This window comes from Coenobita brevimanus, chromosome 65 (genome assembly GCF_032717465.1).
Source record: "Coenobita brevimanus isolate Jiangsu-jjx chromosome 65, ASM3271746v2, whole genome shotgun sequence".
Lineage (NCBI taxonomy): Eukaryota > Metazoa > Arthropoda > Malacostraca > Decapoda > Coenobitidae > Coenobita > Coenobita brevimanus.
In genome coordinates this window covers 40800919-40821808 of record NC_137018.1, presented here as the reverse complement: position 1 = coordinate 40821808, position 20890 = coordinate 40800919, and the positions used below count along the sequence as shown (strand labels likewise).

General features: G+C 41.2%; 1 long non-coding RNA gene across 1 annotated transcript in view; it reads right to left on the bottom strand.

Moving 5' to 3' along the window:
• Nucleotides 1-10126, bottom strand: part of LOC145404981 (uncharacterized) — a 456920-nt gene extending 446794 nt beyond the window's left edge. The window contains exon 1 of the long non-coding RNA XR_013898256.1: nucleotides 9945-10126. This is a non-coding gene — a long non-coding RNA (uncharacterized LOC145404981). The remainder of the gene's footprint in view (nucleotides 1-9944) is intronic.
• Nucleotides 10127-20890: the final 10764 nt, after the last annotated feature.

The window sequence follows — 20890 nt, the reverse complement described above, 5'->3', positions numbered from 1 at the left end:
TCCCACCCGCACACCACCTCTGCACACACACACACACACACACACACATCCTAATATCCCATTATACCACCACATTCACCATACACATCCTTACTATAAAACACATACATACCCCATCATACCAGTGGATTCATAATCACACATTCTCACTAACACACACACACACACAAACTATTACTCCAAACAAACCATCTCACACCCCTACACAGCCACATACACAAACTACAACTCCACACAAACCATTCCACATCCATACATAACCACACACACACACACACACAACTACAACTCCACACAAATCATCCCACACCCTTACATAACCACACACACACACACACACACACACACACACACACACGACCTTATCTACCTACCCACACCACTAGGTTATACATACGCATACCAACCCGAAATATCGTTACTCTATCACACATCCCCACACCACCTGTCAGACATCCAAACTCGCGCACCACCGCCACACGCAAACCGTCTCCATCGAATATATCCTAACTCAACACACACACACACACACACACACACACACACACACACACACACACACACACACAAACCGTACACCCAATCTCTCTCTCACACACAGACACACAACATCGTACTCTCTCTCTCTCTCTCTCTCTCTCTCTCTCTCTCTCACACACACACACACACACACACACACACACAACCCCACATCCCTTCACATTAAAATTACATTGCAGCCAATAATTCCTTTATAACAGCCATTCAGACAGAGAATTCGGATATTGGAATTAACTAATAAGTAATTCATTAATAATATTAGCATTCCAAAAGACTGGCTATTCGGACATTCGGATACAACAGCCACATTACCATCACAGTTTCATTAGATCACGTAAAACTGCTTTATCTGGGCCGGGTAGGCCTACACTCGAGGAAAGTTCCGCATTATACACTCGCTAACCACTTGGAATTAGTAAATATGAGTCAAGTGGTAACGAAGCAGTAGCCAACATTCATCTATCTGGAAACTGTGCGCGAAGGATGGGGATCGAAGAGAGAGGGGTAGGAACTATCTGCTTCCCCAGCCTTCCTCCTCCCCTCTCACACAGTGGTACCAGACATTAAATTTTGAGTGTCTGACTACTGCTTTATTAGTGGTTGTCTCATGCATAAAGATCCGAACTGGCTGGCAGGTGTACAAGGCGAAACTTCCCTCGAGTGCACAGCTACGAAGAGTCAGTACTCGTACTTTGCCACCCTGGGAAAGGGTTAAATTTAGCTATCACTCCTTCAGAGGTCTGATCCTGCAGTGGACAAATGGATTAATACAGATACTACTACGATTAAAACACTATTCCCGTAAAACTAATATTCTAAACTTTACAAAAGAATAAAATCTCAGAAAACATACCGGTAGGTTATTTACCAACTTCTAATAAAAAAAAAAAAAAAACGCTATATACTAAAGTAAGATTCACAGTAGTACCATAACCTTATTAAGACAAAATTCAAATTTCTCAAAAACAGCACAGTAGTTATTTAATATTCACAATAGTATCGTACACCTATAGACACCTGTACCTTCCATTATAATTAAAACCTTATAAATCCTAGCCTATTCAGAAGCTTCAATCCGCGCAGTGGCCATTACGACATTTACCGTCATACCGTCGCCCTAATTACCGTAAACACATACACATAATTATCAAGACAAACACGCAGGGAAACAAAGCGTCCAGGCCCCCACCAATTATTCCTAGAGATTGGCCTAGCAAACAATGGCAGTACCTGGGCCTAATGATGCAAAATCAGCTATTTCAATACAAGGCAGTACTCGCTCAAACACTGCTATTAATATCGAAGCCACAAATATATCAACGTAGGCTAATGAATTTTACACACACACACAAACACACACACACACACACACACACACACACACACACACACACACACACACACACACACACACACACGATTAATAGCAAAACAAGCTATTAAATCACTCAACAACAAAAAAAAAAAAGTACTGACAGCATTCGTAAACACCAAAAATCCTATCCGGTGGGAATCATAGACACTTAAAAACTAGCTCCACTAAACAAACTGCAACCGTAAATGGCAAGAATCACACCTAATAAAATCAAACTCACTACTAGAACAAGAAAATGCTAACATACACAAGAGTCGTAAAGGGCAATGACAGCTATTAATATCAAAGTCACTATTATTTCAACAAATGATAGTACACAAACAGGAGTCGTAAACAGCAACAATCTAGGCTGTTAAAATCAAAGCCCTGCCCATAAAAGATAATCGCCCATAAATCACAATATATATATGGCCGGAAAAAATATATATATATTGAAGTATTATTCGTTTAGGCTATATAGATACGGTAAATCGATAAAGAGAGAGAGAATATCAAACTTTTCCCCATCCCAAACTTCATCGGGGATCTTTTCTCGTTACATACACCAAGTACATCACATCACGCCTAAAAAAGTAGAACAGCGTACACCCAAGTTGGCACATCAGTATGGTAGGCAAGAATAAATCAGAATGCAGCAGTTTCCAAGCCATTAATGCTAGCTTGCACAGTTCCCTGGCAAAAACGAGCAAACACGCCACCTAAATCACAGCAACGAGACATTCCACCTGCAACAGCAGTATGTATGAACCACACCCTCTCCACCGTAATTATTTTTGGGCAAAGAACTAAAATAGGGACCTGGGCTGAAAGGTGACGGTAGCGTGTCTTTATATGGGTTTTGGTGTCTTCCTTGTCAGTCACACCCTAACTGTTCTTCGACTGCTAGACAAGGACTTCTTTACCCCAAACTGAAAGGCGACGTCATCAATTGTCGGAATGTCTGGGTACTTTCTTCACACACACACACACCCACACACACCCACACACCACGCACGCGCGCTCACTATTATTCTCGAAGCGAATCTATTACCGCGGGTCGTGTTCTTGGGGGGAAATCACACCTTCATTAAAACTGTTTGTCCGCCTTAATGATGTTCGTCAAGGAGAAAGGCGAACATCTTAAACCTTTTCTTCTACAATCAATGCTGCTGTCCTACAAAATTTTCGAAGAGACAAATGAAAATGAACTATATATAGTAGCCTAGTCGCCAGTTTTAATCCTCTCAATACGATGACGTCTTTATTTTACGGTACATAGGGTACATACACGATCTTCAGAAACGATCCATTCGAGCAAGATCTAGTGAGCTTGCATTTGACTTCGGAAAAAAAAAAAAAAAAATACCGGTACTACGATACAGCTTTTCCTGTTACGATAGTGCAACATTTTTTAAATCAAAATCCTGCTTGTAAACATCCTATTTCTACCGGTCTGCAAACGTAACTCACCAGTCACCCTATTCCATTTAATGAATAATAAACTTCTTTTGTTAATCAACTGTCCTTAGAGCCTCACTTCACATCAGTCTCTCAACACTGAAATCAATCATCCGTCATTAACGACTGTATCGTGTTCATTTCAACCTGTAACACGATGCATTGTATTAAATCAACTGTCAATAGCGACTAAATTCACTTCCTGTAAACGACTCTTTCATTAAATCAACAGTCATTGCCACTCAGTTTATCCCAACATAAATACTACCCTTCACACATTCTTATATCAATCAACCTATATTCGCAATACCATTCATTGTCGGTCCAACACTCGTTCAACCAATCGTCATACCGGTAACTACAGTATTTACCGGTATCTTAACCTGAACACTAACCTCTTCCAACCCGCCGTCATCAGCATCTCACTTTAGCTCTGCTGATTACGGTACATCAATTGCCACCAGAATAACCTCAAATTCATCAAGGCAACGTCTATTAATCACATGTAATCTGCAGCTCTGTTCATTTCGACCTGCTGATACTGCAGATCACAGGAACTGGCTTCACACGCTTTAGCTCCTTCAATACAATGACGTGTTTTTGACTTATTCTCTCACTGCCACTAGATGATTTTATTCAACTTAAGGGAAATTACCTTCAGTGAAATGGTTATATTTAACCCTTCCGATTCTAAGTCTCCTGGATAAAATCGTCCGGCGGTAGCTAAAATAAAAATGTCACCGAACTGGGTGTTAGCCTAATATCTTTATTTTACTTAGATCAGTTGCAGATAAAAGATAATCGTGAGTCTCCGTTCCCGTCATAAATAACTTCAGTAATCTAACTGCCATTCAAATCTGATTAAATTTCTAGTTAAATAGGCCTACTGCGCGTTGCCTAACTCATCAGAGCAGGTTTCAAACAACCGTGTACCTTTTAAATTAGCCCACATGGAATGTAAATATACTGAGAAAAGTTAATATACTTTATGAATACGTTGTGAAAATTGTCCTACATAACGGTATATCGAATGCATTATAAGTAAACAGCTACGGTATCAATACTACGGTAGCTACCATCTGTAGCGTAAAAATACTGTATAAATATGAACAGGAAAAAAGGCCTTGGGGGAATAAACATCTGTATACCCGTCTATCGCCTAATGCCGTCTTCTGTGAATGTTAGTCTCAACAAACGACTGTCCCTGCTCAGTGACGACCTACCCTTCTACAACATACTATACCTTATTAAAACAATAATTATGAAAAATATAACCCTGATAAAAGTAAATACCGGTAGGCTAACCCTGTGAAGAGCAACGACCTAACACACTAAACGTAGCTACACAGGTAAAAGCCTGCTATCGTACCATTAATTAATCTTTGGTTGGTTGCCATAATCACTATTAGCTAATACATGTACAGTCATCAACTATTCACCAAAAGACTCGAATCATGTTACAAATTACCCAATCTTTAATTCTTCTTCCACCAGGTCAATCTACTACGCACAAACCGTGACGTCGGGAAGCTATGCGATCGATACACTAGGCTAGTTCAACATAAGCTGCTTGCTGTAGCCTATTCTCGTGATCTTAGGCTTTATGGACCCTCTCGCTTATTATTATTATTTTTTTTTTTACATCTCATGAACCACACACTATATTTCTTTTCTGCAACTCGTGAACTACATATTATCTTCAATTATATATTCGTTATTTAATGTTAACTCAGCTACTTTACTGCGATGTCCTTCCTTCGCAGATGTAAAGCCGAGACGGAGACACAGTATTGAAATCATTTCACTATAAGAGACCATTTCCAAGCTGAATATAGCAGTCTTGAAGTAACAAGGAAACGTCCTCATGCTGAAGATGCTATGTGACTTACAGTGCGAAAAGATATTCCCCTGACTTCATTCAGTAGAAAAAACAAAAACATTTATCCATTAGCCTAAAGTATAATAATCCCTTCAGCCCGTATATATATATATATATATATATATATATATATATATATATATATATATATATATATATATATATACTGTATTTAAGGGTTATCGAAATCAAGGGGTTTGATACAGCTTTCATTAACTCTAATTTCAAAAGGGGATTTTTTCTTTGAATAAATCGACCGAAGACAGCGAGAAAGAACAGGTGACACTGTATTACCGGACAGGCTTAAAACCTGTGGCAAGGCACCCCAATGAAATACCAAGCTCCCCCCGGCTCCCACCAGTTTACAGCCATTTTATTAACGCAGATCGAGAAATTTCCATACGGCCAGAGATAACACACATCTAATACATCACAATTATATGTAAATCATCACCACGGATGAGCTCGAACTTCTCTTATTTTTCAGGACTGGGAAAAAGTAGAGAACAGGAAGCGGTATAAATGCAAAATACCGGAATATGTGAAAAGGTATGGCAATAAAATTCAGCGATATACTGGAATGGCCAATGCATTACAATACAGTTTGGTTCCTATAGTCTGTCTCAGGAAAAACGAATGTAGAATATCGTCTGTTTTACTCCAAAGTCACTGTCAAAGGCCGAAGGCATCTGATTTAACGACCTGTGGGAATACAAGCTGGCCAGGGACAACCCTGAGGGCAAGAGGCGCGCGCACGCACACACACACACACACACACACACACACACACACACACACACAATCAATGAATGGGTATAAGTGACCCGCTATGCTCACAGGTCAATATGAACTGTGGTTCCTGTTTTTGGATGCAACTTTTTTTTTTTTTTTTTGTTACAAAGCGCTAAAAATAAACGAAAAATATTGGACCAATTATTCGTTGTATATTTAGATTTAATAGCATATTATTCCTTTTATTTTATTTATTTATTTTTTTTTTTTTTTGAGCTTGATTCGCCTGTCATCAAGAATTTGTAAGTTGACATCTCGGGTCACAGCACCTCCTGACTGACTCTCTCTCTAAACCTCTGCTTCCGTCCTTTCTTGTCTCCCTCCTCCCTCCCCCATCTACCCTCTCTCTCTCTCTCTCTCTCTCTCTCTCTCTCTCTCGTGTGTGTGTGTGTGTGTGTGTGTGTGTGTGTGTGTGTGTGCAATCATTATAATGACTAATGGTATGCTTTGTATTGGAAAGTAAAGATGAGGAGAAATATTGTGGAATCTATGGCGAATATTGTGGCAGAAGGGTGTAGACATGTATGAAGGTGAACGTTAATTGGCCCACAGGGAATTAATGACAGTTCCATATGCTGACGTCTCGAGGGGACTTCTTGTAGTTGTTCTCAATAAATATATTCCAATGTTTTATTTATTTTATAATACTTATATCACAGTTAAGTTATACTTTGCATTGACATTATTATTCACTACTACAGAACCTTGAGAGAGAGAGAGAGAGAGAGAGAAAGGGGGGGCTGGTCATTCCCAGGGGACAAGTGGTCACTCCTCACCTCTCTCTCTCTCTCTCTCTCTAGCATGCAGACCCACCCACCCTGAACTCAAAACATCATCCTTCCTGCCTTCCTATCCTTCCTATCCTCTCTTCACCTAGCTTTTTGCCCACATACACAACATTTGCACACACACACACACACACACACACACACACACACACACACACACACACACACGTTTTTTAAAATAACTGACGACCTACCAAAAAATCTATCATTCTATCAGAATATATATATATATATATATATATATATATATATATATATATATATATATATATATATATATATATACACAACTTAGAACTATAAAACTTATACAGTATGTAAACTTCAGGAAACTGGCAAATGAGGACCTCCCCTTAGAAAATTCCTTGGTGCGCCCCTGCTGGGCACTGATAGATAAATAGAGGCTTCACATTGTTTTATTACTTAAGCGTCGTGTGTGTGTGTGTGTGTGTGTGTGTGTGTGTGTGTGTGTGTGTGTGTGTGTGTGTGTGTGTTTTCATAGTGACGGGATGGGGGCAGGGGGATTCCACCAGTGAAGAAGGTTTAGATGAGGGAGACATGAATATCGAGTGATAGAGAGAGAGAGAGAGAGAGAGAGAGAGAGAGAGAGAGAGAGAGATTGTATTTTCAACGTAAATTTTAGAATATAATGAATATTTATAAAGGAAATGCTACTGTTGATCCTTCGATCAGTAATATTATTGTAAATCAGTTTATGTTTTTTCATAAAGAATAGTAATAAAACAATAAACTAAAATGAAATAATTTTTCTTCATCTTTCATGGCTTCCCAACCCCTCCCCACATTCCGACCCGGGCCACTCATCCTCCATCCCTCCTCATATGGACCGATATCAGGACACTGACAGATAAATAGAGGCTACACATTGTTTTATTATTTAAGCGTCGTGTGTGTGTGTGTGTGTGTGTGTGTGTGTAGAGGAAAGAAAACGGAAGAGAGAAGGAGGAAGGTTAAGAATCCCGAGGGGACCTCTTAATCCTTCACACGGTCACTCGTGTTCCGATTTTGGCAAAGGCTTTGTAAAATTCTCTCATTCATGTTTCCTGAGAAAGGGTATACCTACCTAACCCGCTACCCTCCCCCGCATACTACCCCTTCGTTTTCTCCTCCTATCCCCTACCTCTTTCCTAATCCTTCTCTTCTACTCTTTCCTAATCCTCCCCTTTTACTCCCCTCTCGTCCCTTTCTAACTTTCCTCCTATTATCCCCTACCCCTTTCCCGTTTTCCCTCCTTTCCCTTTCCTCACAATCCCTCCCCTTTAATTCCTCCCTATCCCTTTCCCCTAACCTACTCCCCTCCATATCCCTACCCTTCTTGTCTATACACTACCTTCCTCCCTATCCTTTCCCACTTATCCTTCTTTCATATTTCTTCCCTTCCCTCATGGCCCCTCATCCGTATCCTCTTAACACATCCCCTTCATTGTCCTCCCCCAATCTTACCCCTCTCTTCCTGTTCCTTATTCCTGTTTACACCCTTCTCTGTTCTACCACTACATCCACCTCTAATACTTCTCCCCTCCCCTTCTTAATCCGTCCTCAACCCCCACTCGTTAATCTTCTCTCCTCCCTATTCTTCCAGTGTATGCGCTCCACCCTCTCCCCCTTTTTCTCATCACCACCACCACTCTATCGCTCTTAATAACCCCCATAAGCCTCCCCCACTTCCCTACCTATAACCCCCTACTCTTCCCCAATCCATTTCTCCATAAATCCATTTCTGTTTCCCTCATCTCCCTTCTTCCCCACAGCCTCCGACACTTTACCCACCGACTTTCCACCCTACCATCCCTCTATCCTCCTCTCTACCCTTTTCTCCTACCCCCACCCCTAGCGTCCCCCCACAAACCCGCTCCCCCGCCAAGCCTTGCAGGTGGTGTAGCGTCCGGGCTAAACACGAAATTAAATTAATCCACGGTGGCATCCATAACAATTTCCATAAGCCATACAAAGTGGCCGTCCATCAATCCCCAACATCATACCATTCACTGTGATATTACTGATGCTTCCACTCAACAAAACGTCATTACCTTCCGCAAATATAAATAAATTTTTAAAAAATGTTCCAGACTGTCGTCTTCACCTTTTTTTGTTTACCTGTTTCAGAGTATAGGGTAACAGCGCTCTCTCTCTCTCTCACACACACCGAAACAGCTCTACTGACCAAGTAAAAAAAAAAATATGTATACGCGATACATGTATACAAATTAACACCAATCTACTGAGACATTCGCTGCCCTATACGTTCTACACACCAAGTAACGCTACCATGTTACGTAAACCAACACAAACAATAATTCACACGATAACAGTATATAAAACTACAATACCCCAAGAAACAAAGCCATCATCCAAACTACACTAACATCATCCGAACAGTAAGTTATCGAACACCGCTGGCAAAACACCCACACATATGTACCCCTCTCAACTACACTAAGATTACCTGGTACAGAACATGTTGGATCCACTCGTATACTCAGAAGACTGTTCATTGCTAAATAGCTTACCTCCCACACAATCCTCCAACACTGTTTTGTAGTTTGAAATGCTACCGGTAACGTAGTCTGACATTCACAAATACATAATTATATACCAGTTAACACCTAGCCAATATATAAACCAATGCATAGTCTATCCTAGATCACTATATGATAAAAAATTTCTAAACATCCAAACCAAAAACCAAGCAATCTTGGCTTCAAATATGCTTATCAAAAAGTATCGTAAATTATTAAAAATCGTACGCTTAAAAGTACGGTACGTACGAATGCGCACTCCAACAATGAAGAAAGCTACATGATGAATGAGAAAATTGTATGGCGGAACGAAGACACAATTTCACGGGCAGTTTGGTGAAGCAGGAGGTGGGCAGACGAGCAGGATAAGAGAAAACCTGCTCTAGGAATGTGCAGGCAAGCGAACACCTTAACCCTGTCCTGCCTTGTCCTGCCCCGGCCATGACGCATCTCCTAGGGCAAATACAAAGCCTGGATGAAAGACTCAGCATGAGGCGTGAAGGCAGGTGAGACAGAGGAGACTGGGAGAGGCAGGTGGGGGCAGGTGAGGCAGGCAGACTAAACATGGCGATTCACCCCGCCCTGACACCAACCTGACTGCTCTGAAGCCGCCGCCGCCGCAGCAGCCACCAGTAAGGTAATCCACACTCCCTGCATGGCGCCCTCCCTCACGCACACACCTAAATATCCACCGGTTGCTCCCTCAAAAAGGGATTCAGCCACACAAACACTCAGGATTAGGGGTGAGAGCCAGCGCGCGCACGTCCTCACTCGACTAAGTCACACACAGAAATGCTCCCTTGGCCACCCTGCCCCCCCATGATGTCACACCCCAAGCTCAGCGCCCATTGGTCTAGCCGTATATGACGTCGCTAACTCTTCGACTCCCTATTGGTGGGAAGAATTATGACAACAGACCCATCCCGCCTCACTGATTGGCCATTCTTGCCACTATGTCATCGATTTCTGGTATCCCCATTGGTTGAAAGAAGTGTGATGTCACATAATCGACCAATAATTCCCCGGCCCGCCAAGTCTGAGAACCTCCATCCAAATTGATTTTTCTGACGCAAGTTTAAATAGGCTTTTTTTGTTCATTTTAGGCCGAGCTTAAGAGATGCACGGGCCTGGCAAGATTGCAATTAAAGATGTGAAGTCAAAGCGTGGAGGAGTGAGGGGGCGTTGTGGAGAAAGAAGAGAAGATAGGGAGTGAAGGAGGGTGGAGCTGTAGGAAATGGGAAGAGGTTGGAAAAGCGAGAGGGAGTAAAGTGAGTAAAAATTGGAATAGGATATGAAAAGGAAGAAGGGGAGTGAAACAAATAATTCAGTAACTATTTCACTACGACGGAGATTTTTCTGTCATTCTCACCACCACCAGAGGATGTTTTTCCAGCTAATGGGAGATCTTATGGCGGAGTAGTTAATAAATGAGTGTTTTTTTTTTTTTTTTTTTTTTTTACGTGTCCGACTCTGGGCAAAGGCTTCAGGGCCTCTTCCCTAGTTCCAGTAGTCCTCCTTGGGGCCCAGTAGTCCTCCTACATCACATGTCACCATTTCAGCGCTAACACCCACCATCCATATTGAATAAATGCTAGGGCTGTCTCATACAGGACTGGTATACTGGCATTAGCGGGGGTACTTTTATGACATGTCGGAGTGTCATCTGGTAGATCAGAAGTATTTTTTTTTTTTTCTTAATAATAAATTCATATCCTTTAACCGTTCCTTGCCCCAGCCGGGATTCGAACCTGGGTCCATTGGGACTGCTGGCCGCCTCAGTTATTCGCAGACATCACAAATTCATATAAATAATTACTTGCCATTAATCATTATTTTCAAGTCAAATAATTGATAATTAAATCCCTGATTATGTAAATGCCATGAAAACCACTGACAGGTTACGTAAATTCCTTACTCTCATCATCATTATCGTCAGGTTACATAAATGCTATACTAATAGCTATGTTATATGTACTGAAAAAATAATGCTAATTTTATTGTTAGGTCAACTAAAGTACTTTAAATTACTTACCAGGTTGCATAAGGACAATGAATTATAACCTACCACTTATCATCAGGTTCTATAACGCTATAATATTTACTTAGATTACGTATCATCAGGTTACACAATGCTAAAATTTAGTTGAATAAAATACCATAATACAAACAAACCTCCTCTTGGAAATGAAAAATAAAAAACGGTAAAACTAGAGGGAAATGAAAACAGCATGCAGGTCTTGTTCCAGGTATATTTGACAATTAAAGGAAATAAAGGAAAAAGTTTTGTACAAGTTTACACAAGTTTCCCACTTCCTGCCACAGTTATCTGGACAACGTATTTCCACTGCATAACACTCTTTTAATAACACGTATTTCCATTGCATAACACTTTTAATAACACAGATTTCCACTACATGACACCTGTTTACTATGCAGCAGTCCTACGTGAGACGTGAAATTAAATGAATTCCAGGAGTAAACAAAATAATATAACGGCTAAAATTCAGAGTTCAGGGATTATCCGTCCTCACTATTACGACGTCATTTTTATATTCCGTTCTTGCTAGTACCAGATTTTTTTAAATCCTTCGGAGAGCAACCAAGTGGTAGGGGGTTTAATGAAGACCCTCTTACCTCTCCAGTTCAAAAGACTCCTAAGTCCTAAACAAAATAAAATCGTTTGAATGTGGCAAAAAAAAAAAAAAAAAAAAAAAGTAGCCTAATAGGATGGAGCTGAATATTTACAAGAATGAGTAAAAGTAACAAGTCAAATTTAAATTTAAATAATTACAAGAATATACATAGTGGCTAAATTTAAAAGGCTGCAACATTTTAAATAATAATCGCAGTAATTTTGTCTTCATAACACTCTTAACCCTATACCTGGCGTTTTCCCGAATAAAATTGTGTTCAATTTTGGCCGAAAACGTTAATCTAGGTATATTTATACTTTTTACCTCTGACAGGTTTCTGTGGACACAATCGCGTGACGTTAGGCGGAACAGACTACAATGTTCGTATATCTCGGTCAAAGAGATAGATTTTGTGAGAGCCTCCTAAACAAGGATACAAAAAAGGTCACGGCTGATATTCAAGATGCGTGCAAAATCCTAAATTTTTAAGTCCTGTCCGTAAATATTAACCTCTTCACTATGATGAGTCTTATTCTGCTTTGTTTTTGTCATCATCATCATCATCATCATCATCATCCATCCATCTCCTTTTTCCACCACTCGTAATAATGGAGCACGCAACACTCTCCAACAACCCTTCAGTAACTTAACATCTTTCTTGTCCCTGCCACAAACAGACGCTTTTACTCAGATAATGGGACATCTCCCGCAATGGACTTCATTAATGACCAAACAAGTGGATGATGGAAGTAACTAGTGGAAAATCTGGAATGAGCGAGGATACGGAATTTCAAACACACTTTCAAATAATTCTAATCTATAATGAACTGAGCTTACATGATGCTGCGTCTGTATGGATTTCAACTCCACTACGATGCCGTATTCCAGATGACTATTTGACCTAGGAAAGACTTTTCGTACGGAAGGAATTAAGGCCATATCAATTTCCTCCAGTTGAACGTATACAGTCACTCTCATCTTAAATGCCAGGACCAACTTGCCTAGCCCCAGGCTCCTACGCTCCTCATGGGGCAACTTAGGATTAGATGATGGATGGATGGATGAACGTATACAAAGATGAATACACAAATCATGGTATAACAAGAATATAATAATGTAATAGTGAAGAAGTTACTAAGAAATATATAAACCAGCTAAATACAGAACCTACCGGTACTGCACATAGGCTATATGTTTCTAATCTGGCGCCATTTCCAACCCCACTTCGCACCCAAAGTGGCGTAATTGTCTCGCACTAACTCTCGTCATTCATGTTTGGATTTGCAGGAAGAACATGGGGAATGGGACACACTTTTTCTTGTCCTTCCTGCAAAAATAGAAAACAAAATATGGTACTTTTTCTCTCGTAACTAAAAAAAAATGTTTCAGATTCACACGCGGGAAGATTCTGCGGTTTTAGTTTCACTCACGTAACTAAAAACGTTTTAGAATCACTCGTGAAGAGTCTGCGGTCTCCTTGTCCTCTCTGCATCTCAAAAATTAAGATCCAATGCAGAATTTGTAACTCTCCGCGAACCCGATACCTGGACCTGCATGTAGTAACTAATACCCTTCCAGTATACCTACTATACTGTTATATAAACTTTTGGTAGGGTGGGTTATAAAGGAACGGAATATCCACTTGTATATACATTCTATCTTTACAAGGTCATACACCCGATTACATCCATTTCCACATCTTTCCGTTCTCCATAACCACTCATCTACATCTACCTATAATTTCAGCCAAGTAATATAGAGTTGTTGTGGTTCTAATATACATTTTTCGAATTTTGCTTCGTAGCCAAAATAACTTACTGTATTCTGGTGCTTATTTCATGTTACCTGATATATTACTCTTTCCGGCTGAGAGAGAGAGAGAGAGAGAGAGAGAGAGAGAGAGAGAGAGAGGAAGGGAGGGAGGGAGGAAAGGAGAGAGAGAATGAGGTAGACTGAAACACAGTAATGGAGGAATATAGGAGGAAGAAGGGAAGGAATCGGAGGAGGGTAGAATGGAGGTAGACTATGACGTAGGACTGTTCCCTCCTCCCCTAACCCTCTCCACCCCTACTTCTTCTTTCTCCTCTCCTCTCCTCTCCGTCCCACTCTCTATCCTCGGCCTGTTATCCCCTACCCTCCCACTGACCTCTATCTCCTCCCTCCCTGCCGCTAATCTCCTCTCTACATCGATCCTTTCCACTCTAAACACAGATCCTCTTCGAAACTCCCTCACCCTTTCACTAGCTCTCCCTGTCTCCCTTTCAAAACCTCTCCCTACCTCCCTCTCCATTCCTCTCCCTACCTCCCTCTCCACCCCTGTCCCCTCCTCCCCTCTACCCCTAACCGTCCCCGTCAAGGTCCCCGTAGCTGAACCAACGGAAAGATTTAAATGCCACTTTCGGACGTGCGCCTTCAGGTTGCTGCTATCCGCTGTACGATAATGGCACGCCAGACACACAAAGGGCTTCTCTCCCGTGTGTATCCTGATGTGGCGGCTGTAGTTGGAAGATCGGTCGAAGGACTTGCCGCAGTAGTGACAGACATAGCGGTTCCTGCTAAAACGGGCGGCTGCCGTGGCGGTGGGCACACCGAAGTTCACCAGTACCTGCTGGGGGAGAGAGAGGTTGCTATCAGTCTCCTGCCACGGTAATGTTTTAATATTACGATAAATCAGGGGTCGTATTTATGACCGGGTTCGGAGATTTCGTAACAACTTATCCTTCGCGATTTATTTTGCATTTTACATATCAATATTCTCTTTCATGTATACTGTATGTTATTCATACAATCTACTCGTATATCGATATTAAAACAATATAACTAACACAAAAATACTGAAGTATAATATGCAAAATAAATCGCAAATGACGAGGTGGTACGAAGCCTTTAGAACATGCAGAACAGACACGAAAGAGAGGACAAGTGCAGTACAGTACAAGTTCCCGTTATACCTGTAAGTCGCCATATTGACAATCTTTATTATTTAGTTATCTTTTTATTTATTTATTTGCTAAATTCACAATAAAATGGAGAAAAATTACCCACCAATTTGCCTATCAAAGTTGAGTGTTAAATTACCAGGTTGCCACAGTCAGGATAAGGTAGAGTTATTTTCGAACACAGCCCAGACTCACAAGGAAGCCTGCCTGCAACAATATATGGAGCTGTACAAAGACACGACTCTGGCCAAAGTGGAGATACAATATTACCCACGTATTCCCTGCTTGGCATTTAAAAAAAAGGAGGGGGGGCTAAAATGAGGAGGGCGAGGCGTAGAGCAGGACACCCCCCTTCTTCACCTAGCCGTTTCACTGCCATACCTACCTAACCCTTTCATTACGATAACGCCTATTAATGTTTCATTCTTGCTGTCACCAATCAGTATTATTCTGCATTAGGAGAGCACACAGTCATGACACGTTAATAATGGGCTATAACTAACACCTCCACTTTGAATAGTTTCCCCAAAGCTAAATAACACCGTCAGGAAGTAGTAAAATAGACAGGATGTATGTCATGGAATTTCAGGGGTTACCACGCAAGCAGCCTCGTATCCCCCCCCCCCCGGCACAGAAGGGGGAAGCAAGATTAAAAGTAGCTTCATATCTCCGAATTGTCTCCCTTTCCCTCCTACCCTACTCCAAAAAAGATCCCAAAACCTATATCACCCTAGCCAAACTGAACATGAGAAGCTGGACTGGGATGATGATGATGATGATGATGATGGTGGAGTTAACTAATGAATCCGGGCAAAGAACAAGGAAGAGAACAAGAAGATGAAAGTTTAGGTTCCTGTTGCGGCTCCTGATGATGATGATGATATAATAAACATCAATAATATTAAAAAATGCCACGGATAAGAATGCATACAACAACAAATACATCATCAGGAACAACGAGGACAAATTAATACAAACTATCATTCACCTGCCTTCATTTGCCAGAGATTTACATTAGTCAGCTTATAGCACGAAGCTCAATGGTACGATAAGACTACTAAAAATCTACGTCATTTTTCTCTTATTCTTGTGCTACATTCGTTCAATATGGAGAGTCAGCAATAATAGCTGAATCAAGTTAAAACGGACAGACTAGATAATGAGGTCTAATGTGAATTAACATATCATCATCATCATTACCATCATATTTCCCACCAACAGTGGAGGTGGGAGAGTTCCAGAAATAAATTTACTTGTAATCATTCTCATCTTAAATGTCAGGACCAACTGCCTAGCCCCAGGCTCCTACGCCCCTCGTGGGGCAACGTAGGATTGGATGATGGATGGATGGATGGATGGTGACAACTATCTGATATGGACAATACATTCAACCATTCAGACTTTCTACATTTTCGGTTATATCTTACAGGCCTTACACACACACACACACACACACACACACTTAAAAAAGCCCTTCCTAAGACCTGAGGGGATAAGACCACATTTCGCCGACTACCAGGGAAATTTAATCTGATGAAAGGTGTGTGTGTGTGTGTGTGTGTGTGTGTGTGTGTGTGTGTGTGTGTGTGTGTGTGTGTGTGTGTGTGTGTGTGTGTGTGTGTGTGTACGTCCTCTCCAGTGGAATTAATCGTACAAGAGAAAGTATAACACCTAGATCATTTGAGGCTCACAGGCGCCGCTATATGAGTTCCCTGATTAAAAACACTCCATACCAAGAAAAGAAAGAAAAGAAAAAAGAAAGAGAAAATTAATCTGCCTCCACGCTTCCCTTGCACCACTTCAGTACAATCATCTCCTTAATAACAAAAATGAACGGTAAAAAGATCCAGTGAGTTTATTCTGATTGGTGGTTTGCCCTGGAGAAAACGACTATCTGTTTACCCCCGAGGGTTAGAAGTTAGGATAGTGAAGGAGTGAGAGATTATAAGCATTAACCCCTTCACAACGAGAGGTCACTAAATTGGCTGGACACGGATTCACCAGTTATCTAATGGTTTCGTAAATATGTGTTTTCGTAGCAAAGGCTACGATTTTTCCCACGATTTTTGTTACCGAAAAAAGAGAAAAAAAGAAAACTAAAAAGGAAAAGAAATAATATAAGAAAAAGGAATGGAATGAATGAACGAAGAAAGAAAAATTAAGTAAAAACAAAACAGAAAATAATAAATACGACTTAACAGTTATCGTGTTCCTTTGTTATGCAGGAGGGACAAAAGAACAATATAAAACCCTCCCAGGTCTCTTATTCTTCCAGCCAAAACAAACCTCATTGACGAAGGGGAATGAAACGCAATTTTATGTAACCATCACCCTGAATAATCGTAAGCAAAAGGCGTCATCGTACTGAAGGGGTTAAACTCTAATAGGTATCTTATTTCGTAACTCGTATTTTAACTCCCAGATAACGAACTTAGGCAATTTTCTTTCTTTGCCTCCCCACACAACCAAATCCTACCCATTATTCAAACTCCCACACTTAACAGAACGACGTAAGAAAATAAAAAATCTCGACTCCGTTTGTCAGGTCCAAGATACCGTGACGGATGTGATAGCCAGCTCGTACAGCGATGGTAAGGGTGTGATGTGTAGTGGGTTTAGTTGAAGCAGTTAAGGAATTTCAACATGTCACAGTAATACTGAACACTTGCCTAACTTTGCACGTCGGTGATGTAGCCTATAATCTGTTCCCTTATCTTGGCCTATAACTGCCGTCCTTTCGTCTTGAAGGCTCAGCTGTGACAAGACACTAGACACTATCAGTCACGAAGAAGTGCTGTGGACAGGATTTAGAGCTGTAGGACTGCGCTATTCTGCCACAGAACTGCGGGAATTAAGTTGCAAAAGGACGGAAATCTTCACAGTTAAACGAACTATACCGTAGTGAATGTGGTTTTAAGGAGAGTACGGAATGAGCTAGTTATATGGCTTGTAATTGTGGCCTAGAAGATATCACTTAGTGCAGCCTAGAAACTGAGGGCGCGTCCACACGTGTGCTCGAACAAGCGTTGGCAACATGTAAGCAACATAGTAATGAACACACTGCAAACATGTTGGGAAGAGCAGCGTCCAGATCATGTTGGGAACATCATGATGAACTGGTATGGACACACTTATCCCATCAACTCTCCTGCCAGTGTTCGAAGCTGCATTGAACATATCTGCATACATCTGTCCAAATACTGCTGTATACATGTACCCTAACATGTTGCCAGCTGTGTTGCCAACATATGTTCGAGGGCACGTGCGGACGAGCCCTAAATTAGTATAGCCTAATTTTGAACCTAGTTAGTGCACCTCAGTTTTGATGCATAAATACTGTAGCCTATAAGCTGTAGCCTAATTAATGCAGCCTACAAGATGTGACCTAGCTAGCGTTGCCTATAAGCTGTGGCCTAGTGAGTGCAGCCTTGTTAATACACAGGGCACACCTCATTGCAATAACCATAATAACCTCACGTTTGCCTGGGGCGGACGGCTGCCAGAATTTAATAAGCAGAAAATTCATCATCATCATCATCATCACCTTCCTTACATTCATCTTCATTAGATTCACCAACATTATCCCCCTCATTATCATCATCACGTTTGTCATCATCATCCTCTTCATCATCATCATTATTATCACATAGACATTTTTATAGCCATCATCATCGTCCCACCTCCCACTGCCATAATAGAGAGAGAGAGAGAGAGAGAGAGAGAGAGAGAGAGAAAGAGAGAGAGAGAGAGAGAGAGAGAGAGAGAGAGAAGGAGAGTAATATGACTCTTAATGAAGGTTGTAACTAACAACCTCCCCCCTCCCCAGTTCGAGAAATTAATCACGAAGAAAACAAAATCGTCTAGCGAAAACAAGAATTAAATGAAAGAAAAGCATTCGGGAGCCGAATGCTAATCGCCCGCCAGAATATGCTGTTGGCCAAACTACAGGCGCGGTCCCCCGGGGGAGCGGGGGGCGGTAGCCTTCCCGGATGGGGGATGCGGGAGGCAGCGTCCCCCTGGGGGGCTGAGGGGATAGCTCAAGCCGTTCATGAGACATAATGGTGCTAAAGACGGCCGATAAAAACTAGTTGGCCTTTGGCAGCAATTTTGGTGATCTTGACCTTAACCCCAAGTGTCCATTTTCAAACGCATTCAAGATTTTAACCATACTTCGATACCCTGAAGATTTCATGTTGATAGCTCAAGCCGTTCATGAGATATAATGGTGCTAAAGGCGGCCAATAAAAGCTAGTTGATCTTTGGCACCCATTTTGTTGACCTTGACCTTGACCCAGAGTCCCCATTTTCGAACTCGGCCAAGATTTTGGCCATATCTTGATACCTGGAAGGTTTCATGTTGACAGCTTGAGCAGTTCATGATATATAATGGTAAAACACACACACACACACACACACACACACACACACACACACACACACACACACACACACACATGCGGGCAAAAACATTATTGTTCTGCCTTGGTAAAGGCGGGCCATAACAAATATGATTTACTCGGGCTGAAAGTGCCGAAAGTGTCAAATATGCGTGTAGGGAACAAAATGCATAATCTGCTGGCAAAGGCATGGTGAGTATAAAACGAGGTGAAGAAGAAGAGGAGGAGAAGGAGGAGGAGACCAGCCAGGAGGAAAAAGAAGAAAAGGAGCAGTATGAGTAGGCATGATGATGATGATGATATGTACAATCAAGGCGCATTTTCAGACTTTTCGCTTAACCCCTCTATCTTCTAAATGTAACACCTGTAATTTCTACCATCCCAGTGATGCCTAAAGAAGCTACTGTCATTAGCCCTTTGGCTACGTACGATTTCTCCCTGTTGAACTAAACTGTCTCGAGTTACAATGAAATTTGTAAAGGATTAGTGTTCTTTCCAAGATGCGATGTTTCCACCTTTGGAGCGACGTGAGCAAAATCATATATTTTCTTGAGGTTATGCTGTATATCAAACTACCCCCCTTTATATCCACTTTCACATGTACACCAAACAAATACTTTATACTTGAATGAATACAAATGAGAAAACTACAACCAAACCAAAGATATTTCATAATCCTCAACTAAGGAGACAGTGTTACGATCCCTTATGAATAGTTCCCCAGTTGTCTCTAGGGTTAATCGAGGTAGTTTAGGGATAAGAAAAATGGAGCTACTTACCTGTTTATATATTTATAATTATCTACAAATTAGTTTTGTCGAATAAAAATCACTATATAGCACATCCACCCGCTAACCAGAATGCAGAGGAAAAATGGTTACATATCATTTTAAAACCTAAAGTGCAAACACAAACATAATCATAGCCTGTAGTCTGATTTAAACTGCGTAAAACATGATCTATTAAGAGGGGCGTAATTAAGAAAACGTGATAATGGTCTGATTACAGTAAATTTGTAATGAGTGGTCAGTGGTTCGTGCCGCTGCTTGTCGTACATGAGCCACTCATAGTTGCCATTTATCACTGGACAACACGATCCACCATTGCGTTGTCGTCAACGTAAGATTGAGGTTATGACCTGTTTATCGTTGACCGTTTACAGTGCTCACGAAGAGTGCTTCCCCACAGAATGACCAAAATGAACATCATGTAATTTCTTCCTGTAGACTGACTGATCGATGTGCATCGGATTTAACTTTCGTATTCAAGGCCATTAACAAGAGATGAAATTTGCTCTAACGGATGAGATCCAGAGGTCAAAGAAGACAGGTGTCTCCGTGGAAAACGCCAATGTTACCAACTTATAAAACTTCGTCATTCGAGATTATAAATGAAGCAAAGATCATGCTGAGCACATTTTTTGACGCGGAAATAATTGTGTACAAAGAACTTCTCCCCAGGCGTAGCACAGTTAATGAAGCTCTCTACCTGGAAGTTATGACACGTTTATATGAGGAAGTGAGACACAAACGAGACAGAAGAAAGGTAGGTGGTTCTTCTCAACGACAAT